The following is a 13,591-nucleotide window of genomic DNA, read 5'->3' on the forward strand; positions in this document are numbered from 1 at the left end:
GTGTGCCAACACGATCTGGTTCTGATAAGACCCCTCAACCTATCTTCTTGCTACATCCTTAAATGGCAGACTGAGTCCTTAGGTCTCTTCACCTTTTTTGTCAGGGTCCTAAATCCCATCTTGGAGGCTCTACCCTCATGATGTCGTCTAAACTTAATTATCTCCTGGAGGCCCAACCTCCAAATACCATCACATCAGGGATCAGGGCTTCAACATAGAAATTTTAGGGGGACAGAAGCCTTCAATGCAAAATATTACAATCTACATGAATTTATTTCATATTTTTCTTAAACGTGCCATAGTCTCTCGACATACTATTACCTTTCCTGGAATGCTTTTCCACACCCTGTTTGGCTAATTCACACTCATACTTTCAGCCTCTGGCTAGAAGACTCTGCCTCCAGAAAGCCTTAATAATCTCTGCACTTGACTGAGATGCTCTTCTGTGATCTCAGAACGCACTATGCTTGCTCTCTCAGAATACATATCCCTGATTCGGCAAATTTCTGCTTACTCTTTTCTTTCCCTCCCCCACTAACCTGAGTGTCCTCAAATGGCGGGGAATGTGCCCACATTAGTCATCAATGAATTGTGAACATCAAGCACATTTTTATATGTAGTAAATGTTCATTAGTGGTTAAACATTTGAATAAATAATTTTTTAAGTGTCAGTTTTGGTTTATTCATTTTTAATAACATATGTTAAATGTCTCCCAACTACCTTGACATTTCAATTCAAATTATGATGGACATTTCTCTGTTTATTTTAAACCAGGAATAAGCCACACTCTCTGGAGATGAAGGCTATTTTATATTTTGGATTGATCTTAAATCAGTACCTTAATTTTACATTTCTAAGTAATCACATTTTAAGTCAACAAAAACAAAACAAAACTTAAGGGTGCCTGGGCGGCTCAGTTGGTTAAGCATCCAACTTTGGCTCAGGTCCTGATCTCACAGTTCAGGAGTTCAAGCCCCATATTGGGCTCTGTGCTGAGAGCTCAGAGGCTGGAGCCTGCTTGAGATTCTGTGTCTCCCCTTCTTTCTGCCCCTCCCCAGCTCACACTCTGTCTCTCTCTCTCTCTCTAAAATAAACATTAAAATTTTTTTTAAACCCAACAACCTATAGACTAGAAGCATGGTAACTTGAATTCGTGTAACAGATCACTTGAATTCAGGGATTCAACAACTGGTACAAAATTGTTCTTTCTACCCAGTGAGCATCAATAGACTATAAATACTAGCAATCTTACCAGCGATCCTTGAACTCAGATAATCTTGATCTCAAACGACTATAAAAAGTCAGTTACTTGATTAAGTGGGTAACGGGCTCCTGAAACCAAATCTATCACTCTTGTTGTTTGGATGGAATTTTGTGTAGTGATTGCTTCTCTCTCTGTTCCCCTCTCTGTATAAACACTGCATTCATGGATTCTTTCCCCTTTTTCCTCATTTGGCCTTTCTCTCTTCTGCCTACTATCCCAACTCCTCGCATCTCTACTGCATTATTAACTTGGACTTGTCCAATTAAAGGGCTCATGGACCTTCATATTTCATGGATGCTCAACAGAGATCAGATTGGCAGGCCCAAGAGGAACCACAGTCCCCAAGACGCTGGCTGCATGAACTAACAGGAAAGGATGAACAATAAAAAGAAACTGTGAGAGAAATCAATAGGCTCACATTGACCCCACATGTCCATGAGCATCTTTTTGCTGCTGGAGAATCACTTCTGTGATTGTAGGCATCATTACTGCAGTATTTATTTCTCTCCCTCTTGTCTGTCAAATAGCTGGCTAGAGTCAGAAGTCTATTCGACTCTGGCATTTAAAACTCTCTTACTTCTCCGTGGGTCAGATTTCTAGTCTTTTCTCTTACTTCAACACTACAGCCAGAGGCTGCTTTTTCTTTGACTGACGGACCACGGGCCTAAAATATCGTGAGAGGTTTGTGGCATCCATAGCGCAGCGTGGTCTTAATGACTTTTATGGTTTACTCTAGTTATGGGTTTCAAAAATCCCATGGCTAAATGAAAGTTTTGTCACTCTCCTCTAAGACTAAAAACTTGCTATTATCCTCATAAATATTTATTTATTCAACAAATATTTATTGAGGATGTTGTGCCAGGTTTTAGGTTATGCATTGAGTTTCACTGATCATGCCCACCCTTCATGTTAATTTTAGATAGATACTATTTCAGGCCCCACAGCAGTCACAGTCTCTGAGCCTCCTCCTTCTGTTATCTTTATGTTTTTTAAATGCACTGCACAACTATCTGACTTCTGGGAAGCCAGCAGAGTGTAGAAAGCAGTTGAGAACATGGCCTCTGGAATTGGATCCTGGCTTGGCCACCTACCAGCTGTGAGACATTGAGCAAAGCACTTCACCATTTAGAACACCATCTAGTAGAACAAATCTGGAATAAATGTTATCAGAATCACCCAGAGGTTCTGTGGAACTGCAGATTTGGAGATACATATGTGGTAGAAAGGATATCTGCATTTGTGGCAAGGATAATTCTTATTTATTAAAACTTGTAAATAACTGAATTTTATATACTCGCCCCCACCACTTCAGTTCCCTCTTCCTCCTTATCCTCACTGCTAACAATAATTGGGTTCAAATCTCATCCTTGGAAGTTCACCCAATATTCAGTGTGGGCAGGGATCCCTCCACACCACCAATTCTGAAACACAATTCTGAAACATCAGCTGGATGTCCTACAATTCAGCTGAATTCAGGTACCATCTACCAAAGATGGCATCAGAGTCTATAGGCTCACTTTTACAAGACGGCTCCCCATCTAGAAGCCAATCCCAAATCCAGGTTGTGACCTGAACAGTCAGGACTCCCTTTTTGGCTGGATTAATTGGCTAGAGCCACTCATGAAATTCAGGAAACCTGTTTACTCACTAGATTACTGCTCTCCAGTAGTTTACAAAGACTACTAAAGGATACAAATGAAGCCAGATGAAGAAATACACAGGGACAGGTCTGGAACAAAGGAGCTTCTGCCCTCCTGGATTTTGGGAGTGTAGCTCAGTGGTACAGGGAAGCATTCTGCCTCACCCACTGGCTACACCTGAAGACCCCCTCCTTTGGGGATTTTATGGATGCTTCATTACATAGACAAGACTAACTGAAGTCATTGACCATAGAGGGCTGATTGAAACTCTGGCCTCTCTCCAATGCCCAGAAGTCAGAGGATGGGACTAAAAGCTCCACCCTTCCATGAAGTTGGTTCCAAAACCAGCCCCCATCCTTAGGTGCTTTCCAAAAGTCACCTCACCAGCATAAACCCAGTTGTGGTGGAAAGGGACTTGTTATGAATAACAAGAACCCCCACTTCACTTTTCTGGCTCTGAAGCACTTCAGGAACTGAGGACAAGAGATCAAACGTAACAGAAAAGATTCCCAGTGCAGAGGAAATTCCTAGTGTTTTGGGAGCTGTGAGCCGGGAACTTTGGGTGAAGACCAAATATATATGTGAAATATATTTTGGTCATCTGAGTGACCAAATAAATATCTCTTATAAGTCACAATATTGCACTTGACTTTTTCTTTTCTTCTTTTTTTAATTTTTTTTAATGTTTATATATTTTTCAGAGACAGAGCATGAGCAGGGGAAGGGCTGAAAGAGAAGGAAACACAGACTCTGAAGCAGGCTCCAGGTTCTGAGCTGTCAGCACAGAGCCTGATGCGGGGCTTGAACTCACAAACCATGAGATCATGCCCTGAGCCGAAGCTGGCCACTTAACTGACTGAGCCACCCAGGCGCCCCACACTTGGCTCTTTAAAGATGTATCATTCAGGCAAGTTGCTTGAACTTTCTGAACCTCAATTTTTCACATAAAAGAAATAAATATTTTCAATGTCACTTGTGTTGACTAATGAGGCAAAGATTAAATAATATAGAATATACAATAAAATCAAAGCTATTATTTGCACCCTGTATCAGGCATTCCCTTGTGTCAATTACCTCTCTTAGTAATGTTGGTGGGATGCGCATTTTACAGAGGGAGGTGAGGGTCAGAGTGGTTAAGCCATATTTGTATACAATCTGACAGAGCCATGATTTGAAAGCACAACTATTTTTAAAATCTAGGCACCTTACTAGTAGGGTAATTTCTACTTTTCCTTAAGTATTTGTAGTTAAGTTTCACCTATAACTGAAAAACATGCAAATCATATCCCCTCGGGGAAAAGATTTTCTGAAATCAGGGAGTAGAGAAATTTTCTCATTATTTATTTTCTTCACAAGTAAGTTTTATATTTATGGCCCATGTTCCTCTAAGAGTGCAATTTTGGATAAAATCCTACTCTAAACCCTTAACAAGAAAAGTTGCCAGAGTAGAAAGTACTGTGTCTAAATATCCAACTTTATACCTTTAGTCTTAGACTATTTCTGGTGACCTTATGTGAATAATGAAGTCCTACAGGACAATTATTAACTTATCTCTCCTACCTCCTCAATTCTCTCTCTGTGATTCTACTTGGTTTTATTCAACAGGTATCCATACACTAGGAGGAAGTGAACAAGGCAGTAACAGTCCCTGCCTTAGTGGCACTTAATTTATGGGGAAATACAGATAAAGTGAGAAAGAATAAAACCCACAACCATAACTGGTTTTCATAAATGCTGTGAAGGATGACACAGGATTTAGTTGAAGGAATAGAAGGAATTAAAAAAAAAAACCTTCATCTGAAAATAAAAAGAAGGTAAGGTATTCAGAGATTTGGGGTCCACTTTCAATTGCTAAGCTGTTCCTGTGCCGCTAATAAACACTGAAGTACATAATGCTGTAATGTATTTGTTTTTTGTTAATGTTTATTTTTGAAGGATAAACACAGCATGTGTGGGGGAGGAGCAGAGAGAGAGGAAGACACAGAATCCAAAGCAGGCTCCAGGCTCTGAGCTGTCAGCACAGAGGCTGATGTAGGGCTGGAACTCATGAACTGTGAGAGCATGACTTGAGTCAAAGTTGGACGCTTAACTGACTGAGCTACGCAGGCACCCCTGTAGTATGTTTTGATAGATCCCCAATGTGCATCCGAGCCCTTGGACTTAAGATTATCTCATCTAAATTACTGGCAGGTTGGGGCGCCTGAGTAGCTTTGTCAGTTGAGCATCTGACTTTGGCTCAGGTCATGATCTCACGGTACTTGGGTTTGGACCCCGCATCAGGCTCTGTGCTGACAGCTCAGAGCCTGGAGCCTGGTTCAGATTCTGTCTCCTTCTCTCTCTGCCCACCCTCCCTCATGCTCTGTCTCTCTCCCTCTCTCTCTGCCAATAAATAAACATTAAAAAATTAATTAAAGGCAAGAGGTTTAAAAACATGATGTCTTCTAAGGCCAATGTCCACAATAGTCAAAATAGGTAAATTTCCTCTAATTTAGACCTGTTTGCTATGACACTGACATCCTCATCATTTTCTTTTTTTCTTTTTTGTTTTTTGAGAGACAGAGAGAGACAGCACGAGCAGGGGAGGGTCACAGAGAGAGGGAGACACAGAATCTGAAGACAGGCTCCAGGTTCTGAGCTAGCTTTCAGCACAGAGCCCGATGTGGGGCTCGAACCCACAAACTGAGAGATCATGACCTGAGCTGAAGTCGGACGCTTGGCCGACTGAGCCACCCAGGCACCCCATCATCATTTTCTTTTAAAAACATTATAGGGACACCAAAATTTCTCTCCTAGTATGGGTGGGTGGTTCAGTTGATTTAGCATCTGACTCTCAATTTTAGCTCAGGTTATGATCTCGTGGTTTGTGATTTCATACCCAACATCTGGCTCTGTGCTGACAGTGTGGAGCCTTCTTGGGATATTCTCTCTCTTGCTCGCTCTCTCTCTCTCTCTCTCTGTTCCTCCCCGACTTGTGCTCTCTCTCTCTCAAAATAAATAAATAAGCCTTAAAAAAAGTTTTTTTAAAAAATAGTTTTAATGTTTACTTATTTTTGAGAAACAGACAGACAGAGTATGAGTAGGCGAAGGGCAGAGACAGGAGACACAGACTCTGAAGCAGGCTCCAGGCTCTGAGCTGTCAGCACACAGCCCAATGCAGGGCTTGAACTCAGGAACCATGAGATCATGACCTGAGCTGAAGTCAGACGCTTAACCGACTGAGCCACCCAGGTGCCCCAAAAAGTTTCTAAAAATGAAAAAAAAATCATTATAAAATCTTTCCAATCACAGTATTCCTTACAAAAACTACTCCCTTTCAAGGAGATACCAGATTGGTCTCCAATTGCAGAACTCAGTTTCACCAGGGCTACATTTGATTGATCAAAGTGGGGTGCCCGTCCTTCAACACAGCCAATGCACAGATTGGGCAGCAGCCCATGAAATAGTCTGCAATAAAGCAGAATCGGACAAATCAGAGTTCCACTCTAAGTCTCTGAACTGGAAAACACTTAGAGCATGATGTTGGTAACTGTGAGGAAGTTAAGATGGACGTGTTCATAAGCCCTATGTGATATGTACACTGTGGAGGGCCCGGGAATTCTCAGAAGGTCTTGTGAGGAGGATGCAGGTCCTATGAGCAGTACATATTAGGATAGAAAAGCTAGAGAGATAAGGAAAACAAAAACCAGTCTTTGTAAACTAAAAAAAGGAACGAGAAGTATAGATCTATAGAATACCTCAATTCTATTAATTTTGGAAACCTTGAGTTAATATCAACCAGTGCCCTCTGCCAGAGTCTCTAGAACTTTGCAATGGTTTCTGCCTCTGAGAGGTTGAATGAACCGCTGGTTGGCATGTCCTAACGGAATTCAAGAATTGAGTTGATACTAGATCAGATAAATTCTCAGATGTTTCCTAATTATGAGAGTTTATAATCAAGATTCCAAATCTCCTACACCCACACCCCTGACTGTCTATATCAACATGACTTTACTAACCCACGGCCTTCATCAACATGACTTTACTATTCCAAGAAACTGTTGCCTGGAAAGATAAAAATCACAAATAATTTTATTCTCAATTCCAGGTTCTTCACCCCCAAAAAATTATTTCACTAGGCATCAAATGGTTAAACTGGTCCACTGCATCTAGCTGAAGTATTCACTAATCCTAGATAATTAGATCGGAATCCTTACCCAATCCTAGTCACATAGTTTAACAAAAAGACTCCCAAACCTCAAAAATTTCCTGAATTTATCCTACTCACTCCACAACTTTACGAAAAGTATGCCGAGACAGTATATCCCCTTACTATGCTAGGAAAAAAAAGAATCAGCCTTTTTTCTGATCAACCGGTTGTTTTCTCTTTTAGTTTCATGTGGCAATGTGTGTGAGACCAGCTTGCAGCAGAAAACTTCCCTACGTATCTTCCAGAATCTGAAAGCCTTTACTCTCTCTGTTCATCCGCACTGTACATCATAAGACTCCGGCAAGTGACCTGAATTAATCAGGATTTGTATCCCTCCTCCCTCCCACCCCCATTTATTCTCTTTCCACACTTCTTACACCATGCCATTTCCTTCACTCCTTTTTTAAAATGGAAGCACTTCGGCTCCCATTTCATTTTTGACTACTCTCTGAACGGTTCTAGGATGAGTCTACTCTTCATCTCTGTAAATCTACACTTCATTTTTGTTCCAAATTGTAAATCTGTAATACATCAAACCTTTGTTAAAGACCCGTTCAAATTACATTAACATGAAGCTGTAATGCCTGGAAAAGATGATGTGCTTTTTCTCTGTGCGTCTACGTGTCTGTGTGTGTGTGTGTGTGCACGCGCACCATGTCAAAGGAGAAAAAAGCACAAACGTGGAAAATGTCTGCCAACATCAGCCCTTTTGCCAAATAGCAACCAAATTAAAAAGAAAACCAAAGATAAATTCAGGTCCATATTTCAGAAGAAGTGAATGAGGACCTCTTTATTTCCAATGCAATAGAAATGCAAAGAGGAAGAAATCAATGCAAACCAGTATGTCTTGGATCAGCACATTTTAAAACAAAATGTACCTTTGTATCTAAAAATCTGAGAGCCATGAATATTTAACAGAGAGAGAAAAGAATGATTTTGTCAGCGTGTAAAGCAAGTCCCAGGGAAGCTTAAATTCTGCTGCCTTCTATTAGCTTCTCTGCTCAGTAAACAAAATGAGTCATTCAGGGGGAAGGAGAGGAAGGAGATGATGGCTAGGGGAGGTTGAGTGAGAGAGGACGTCTGAGTCTTGGGAAGAGGCAGGCTCAGGAATACTAGTGGAGGGCAGAGAATGATGAAGTTTAATGCCAGCCGGTGGTCATGAGCTCTCTGGCCGGGGATAGAGCAGCTGGAGACTGTCCGTGAAGAGAATTTTCAAAACCTTGCCTGTTCTCAAAGCCAAGGAAGCAGGGAGTGGCTAGTGCAGTGAAGGGATTTAAGGGATTGATTTGGCTACTCCAGGATGCAAGTCTTGTCCAGTAAATCTCTTCAAGGCTCTCTTCCCTCACCTCTTAAAGGGTATTAATACCAGCTACCTGCTTTAGGAGACTATCTTGGGGATAAGTGAGGCACATTAGCCAAAATCCATGCTAAATATTTGATGGCTGTGTCTGAAGCCACACTAGGGAATATTTGAGCAGCTTACCAGCTTCATGGGGGAGGAAGATCCCTAATGGGGCATAATTCAGGACTTTCATTACAGCCCAACCCCTGTCATTATGACTCAAATAATGCTCCCAGGAGTTTGTCTGATACCCAGAAAACAACATGCTGCAGGCTAATGATGTATTGATTCTTTGGCTATGAAGTCTGCACAAAAGGAAAATGCTGATCAGTGGGCTGGGATACTGTAAGTGGGTGTGGAGCTGCATGGAGCAATGCTAATCAACAAGTTCAGCTGCTCCTTCAGCCTATTCCCCCCCCCCCCATCATCCTGTTGAGCTTCAGCCTGGCGTTTCACCTACTTTAACATTTAACAGGTGAATTTTGCAAGACGCAGAACAGTGTTTTGTGCAATGAACTTTAAACTGGGAGTCAAAAACAAGGGCTGTCATCCTAACTCAGCAATGAATCTCACTCATGAATTTGAGTAAGGCACTTTCAGAATGTCAGTTTTTCAGGCTGTAGGAAAAAAGAAAATACCTTCTTCAGTTCTTCGAATGATAGAGGGAGGAGGGAAGAGCCCTTCATTATGGATAGCACATACTACTTCCCTGTTTCTGTTTTTTCCTAACCACTATAAGCTTAGAGCCTATATTTCAAGGCCATAAGCTTTGAGCATAAGCTGTAAGCCTTGCTGGGGGCTGTCACAGCCTGAATCAACCATTAACTAATTAGGAGGAAGCAAATCAAGTTGTCAAAAACCTCTAAAACTAATAAGTCCTATTAAATTGTAAGATTTTTTTTTTAATTTAAATAGGTGCACAGCAATCCCATCATTTCAAGGCCAGGCGTGATTAGCACAAGGTATCAAAAGATGACCCCGGAAAATAAGATTTCTCATTAAATGTACTAGCCCCGAGGCCATCGCTTCACTCAAAGCTGTCCTTGGTGCCTTAATTTTGGATGAAAATGCAGATATTCAGAGGAAGTAAAAGGAAGGCATCTGGGTTGTCTACTAGAAGCCTATTGAGTCCTCAGGCAATCGGTCTAGAAGCAAGTCTTTTATACAAAGGGACACTTGACATCCATCAATTATCCACCTAAGCTAACTAATTCCTCTTTACGGCTTCTTGGCAATCACACCAGACCAGAGGTGCCATCTATATGAAGGTTGACTTTGTATCAGCTGAAATATGGGGGCCACCCAGGAATTATGGAATAATGGATGCTCCGAACTCGCCATATTAATGATGGGGACAATTGGCAGAGGTGTATCTTCCTGGGGCCATATCTGCAAGTAAGAGATCTGCCACAGGGAGTGAATAGAATCATTCCACAAATAGTTACGGTTTCTACTCTGGACTCACACATCTCAGCACAGAGGATTCAGAGTTGTAAAGACAACCCCCTGCTCTTCAAGTGCCTTAGCATCTGGTTAAAGAGACACGAACAATCCTCAGACCATAGATGGTTAATAATATAGAAAGCCTGTCTACCCTTCTCATTTTATAAGGTGATAAGGGAAGACATTACAAAGAAGGCAATATCTGAGCAGAGAAGGATGAGTAGGATTTATGAGTGTAAACAAACAGAGGGAAGGCCATTTCGGGCAGGGAGAATATTATTTGCAATGGCAAGAAGGTCTGCAAAATAATGATTTCTTTTTAAAGCAGTCTGGTATGAAGAGGCACCGCTGAGATACTTGTCTGCCCAGCAAAAATATCCACGAGTTTCTGGCACGGGTTAGGGGAGCCACTATCAAATACTGAGCAGATGTGTGGCCTGACTGGACGCAAATAGAAGAAACCTGATCCTGGAAGTTGAGGGCAGGGGGCGGGAGGAAGACTATATAAAGAATTGTCCAGTTCCGGTTCCAGGCGGTGACCTCAGAAGGTCTGGGCTCCGCTCCTTCTGCAAACAGAGTCCACAGCTAAACATGGACAAAGATTCTCTGGGGGAAAAAAACCTACAAAACTGATTCCTAAGCGTCCTGTCCGAAGGAGAGAGGCCCACATGAAAGCAGGTAGGAAAGGCTGGAGCACAGTCTCCTACCCCGCATAACCCCCGCCCTGAGCATGGCCAGGTGGCCCACAGAAACCCAGAGCTTCTCCCTGGGAGGTAAAGGGTTTGAACCCCAACTTCTACGAGCGGCACACGAGAGCCGAGCCTGTAGATGTCCAGCTATGAAGACCTCCCCACCCTGGGAGGAGGGCAGCGCTTGGAGGAATGGTTCTCAGAGGGCCCCCCCGGGACTCACCCACCTTCGAGGCCCAGCGCCAGGCTGCGGAGGAGGGACTCGGCCCTCTAGGTGTGAGACAGGCTCGCGTGCTCGTCTTGGAGCCCCAGCCAGAGGATGCAGGCACCTGCTTGGGGCGCCTTTGGAGGCCGCGGTTCTCCCGGTGGAAGACTGGCAGGCGCCATCTTCCCGCTCCCTTGCCAAGCTCCGGGCCTCGGGGCGCTGCCTTTTCCGTTTCCTTCTTAACACTCCAGGCTCCTTTTTTCCCCCTTTCTTTCCTTTTCTGTTTTTTATTCACCTTTCTCGATGGACACCTCTCCACTGTCGCCTGCTGGGGGCCAGAGCGCAGGCGCTCAGAGCTTCACGTGGCTGGTGCAGGCGGGGTGTTTGGCAGCTGTGGCCGGGGGAGGGGTTCCGCATGCTTCTGCAGGCCTGTAACCAACCGAGACAATGCTCCTGAAGGGCCACCATCCCCAGGGCACCACAGGCAGGAGGACCCCGGAGCTGGCTCTCCTTGAAAGCGCCACTTAGCCTCTTATGGCTGTAGCCTGAGGGGCAGGCTTCTAATTAAGCAAACACAGAAGGGCTGAGCACGGTCCTTTCTGGAGAGCCCCGAAGCGCAGGTGTCTGCATGCTTCGGCCACGTCTTTGTGGTCCCAGTGGACTTGCGTTTCTGTATTCTACCAGATGGTAACAATGGGGAACCATGGTTGGCAGGTTGCTTCCCAGAGAGCAGACTGCACAGACCATGGAGTGAAATACACCCCCCAGTCTTTGTGTGAACAACTGGCGCGTTTGCTTGTCCTGCAGCTTCAGCCTAAGGGTGGACTTCAGGTTTGGCTCACTCTAGAGGTCTACTAAATATAAGCCAGTGTGGCCATCTTGGTCCTCTCCCTCTGCCTCCACACCACTGGACTGTGTCATCCAGACAGGAGCATATATTACACACTCATTTGGAGCCCTGATTTTTTACAACTGCTGCCAGGGGACACCTGTAGATCACCTGGCACTGGTAGCCAAAGGGGTTAGGCTTGCAGTCCCGTGGGACAGGATATATTTGCATGCTTTAAAGCTACTGCCTGAGATCATTCCCTCTTTGGAACAAGGTCAGGTCTTGGCACACCCTCAACTACTGGGAGCCATTAAAAATAAAATAGACTGGATACTCAAAAAAGGTCTGAGAGACCAAGTGCTAGGGTAGAGTTGACTCATAAGGTTCATCTCCTACAGGAGGCCACGCCTCTAAGACTGGGAGAGGTGATGGATTTATCTAATGCACACAAAAGAACTCAAAGACCAAGCAAAATGGAGAAACAGATGAGTATATCTCAAAGGAAAGAGTAAGGTAAAACCTCAGAATTCTCAGATCCTGGGTAGTAGGGGTAGGAGACGCTAGACAGATGCATAAGGATGCCATTTCAACAGTGGAGGGTGAAAGGGGGCACCAAACAGAATGGCCATATCTGGGATAACATTGTGTAAGAGAACACAGATGGTGGTAGAATTAACTCAAAGTGTGTGATTGGTACAGGGAGTGGACCAGGAAGACCAAAAAGATTTCTTACCTGGATTTAAGCTGTTACTCAAAATTCCTCACTCAAGGTAATTTTCCCATTTTCGTAAGTAAATCCGGTGCCAATATATGTGTTAATTGAGTTGATACACTGCAAGATGGTCTACACTGTTTTCAAGTTAGCAGGAATTGAGTAGCAGGGAGTTTTCCCTTTAGCTTCTCTAATCAGCATCCACTGAATTTCTCTGGACATTCTAAGCAGTGTGTGTGTTTGGGCTGGGGGATGGTAAAACCCCAGGAGACCTTCGCTAACCTCTGGTGGAACCTGACATCCTGTGTAGCCTGATTCTCTTGCCAATGAGTTTGTTAAGATGGCGATGCCAATTTTGGAAGCTGTATTTTCAGAGTTCACAGTATGCCTCTGGAAGAGGTCAAAATGGATGTTTTAATGTCTGTTTTGACTAGATAGAGCCTTCTCTGGGTTTCTTTGTGTTGTTTTGAATATGCTCTATAGAGCTGAAGTTCCTGGAGAGGCATGCAAAGATACATATATACACATACATATAGAGCACAAAGGGAAGAGCTGGGAGGCAAAATGCGTAACACGTCAGACCAAATAATTAATGACTTGTTTATTTATTCACTAATTAGATAAGCATTTACGGTGTTTTAAGCATTGTAAGAGGTGCAGTGGGTATCATACAATTAACAGAAACTAGAAATAAATTTTAATATTCAATGATGAGTAATATTGGGGCTGTCAAGTACTATAGGAGTGATAGCAAATGCATTTAGCCATGAATTAAGTTTCCTATGAAGCTCAAGACTATTGTTACGTCATTAGAAGGACTGGGTAAGAATTGCAGAATAGTTCATTTTTCAACCAGTATTTAATATTTACCTATACTTTAGACATTGAGCTAGGTTTGTAATGGATTTAAGAGTAATCAGACACTGATCCTCTTTAGATATTTATAGGCCAATCATGGTAAGATATGGATACACATTAACTTGGGAATTAAGGAATCTATGCTAAGCACCCTGCCGGAGGAGGTACTACAAGATTTGAATGACAAGAATGAGAAGTTGAATGTAGTTGAGAGAGCTATCAAGAAAGGCTTCAGTATTCAGGAAAGCATCAATAAAATAAAGTAAGGTTGGGAACATAATAATGGAGTAATCAGGTTTACCGAGCCTTGTTGAGGGAAGGCTAGCAAATTGGTACCCAAGTCTGCTCATCCAGACTTTCCAGACACCTGCTCTCTACTCTTCCCGCTCTACTGCTTTAAGTCAGGCGCGCCCTGACAGCTT

The 13,591-nt window shown here is 43.1% G+C and overlaps 1 long non-coding RNA gene across 1 annotated transcript in view; it reads left to right on the forward strand.

Annotated features, from left to right (window-relative positions):
- The first annotated feature begins 10,425 nt into the window (after positions 1 to 10,425).
- The window catches only part of LOC115277102, a 121,448-nt gene continuing 118,282 nt past the window's right edge, over positions 10,426 to 13,591 (forward strand). Inside the window, exon 1 of the long non-coding RNA XR_003902220.1 lies at positions 10,426 to 10,554. This is a non-coding gene — a long non-coding RNA (uncharacterized LOC115277102). The remainder of the gene's footprint in view (positions 10,555 to 13,591) is intronic.

Source organism: Suricata suricatta, chromosome 13 (assembly GCF_006229205.1).
Source record: "Suricata suricatta isolate VVHF042 chromosome 13, meerkat_22Aug2017_6uvM2_HiC, whole genome shotgun sequence".
NCBI lineage: Eukaryota > Metazoa > Chordata > Mammalia > Carnivora > Herpestidae > Suricata > Suricata suricatta.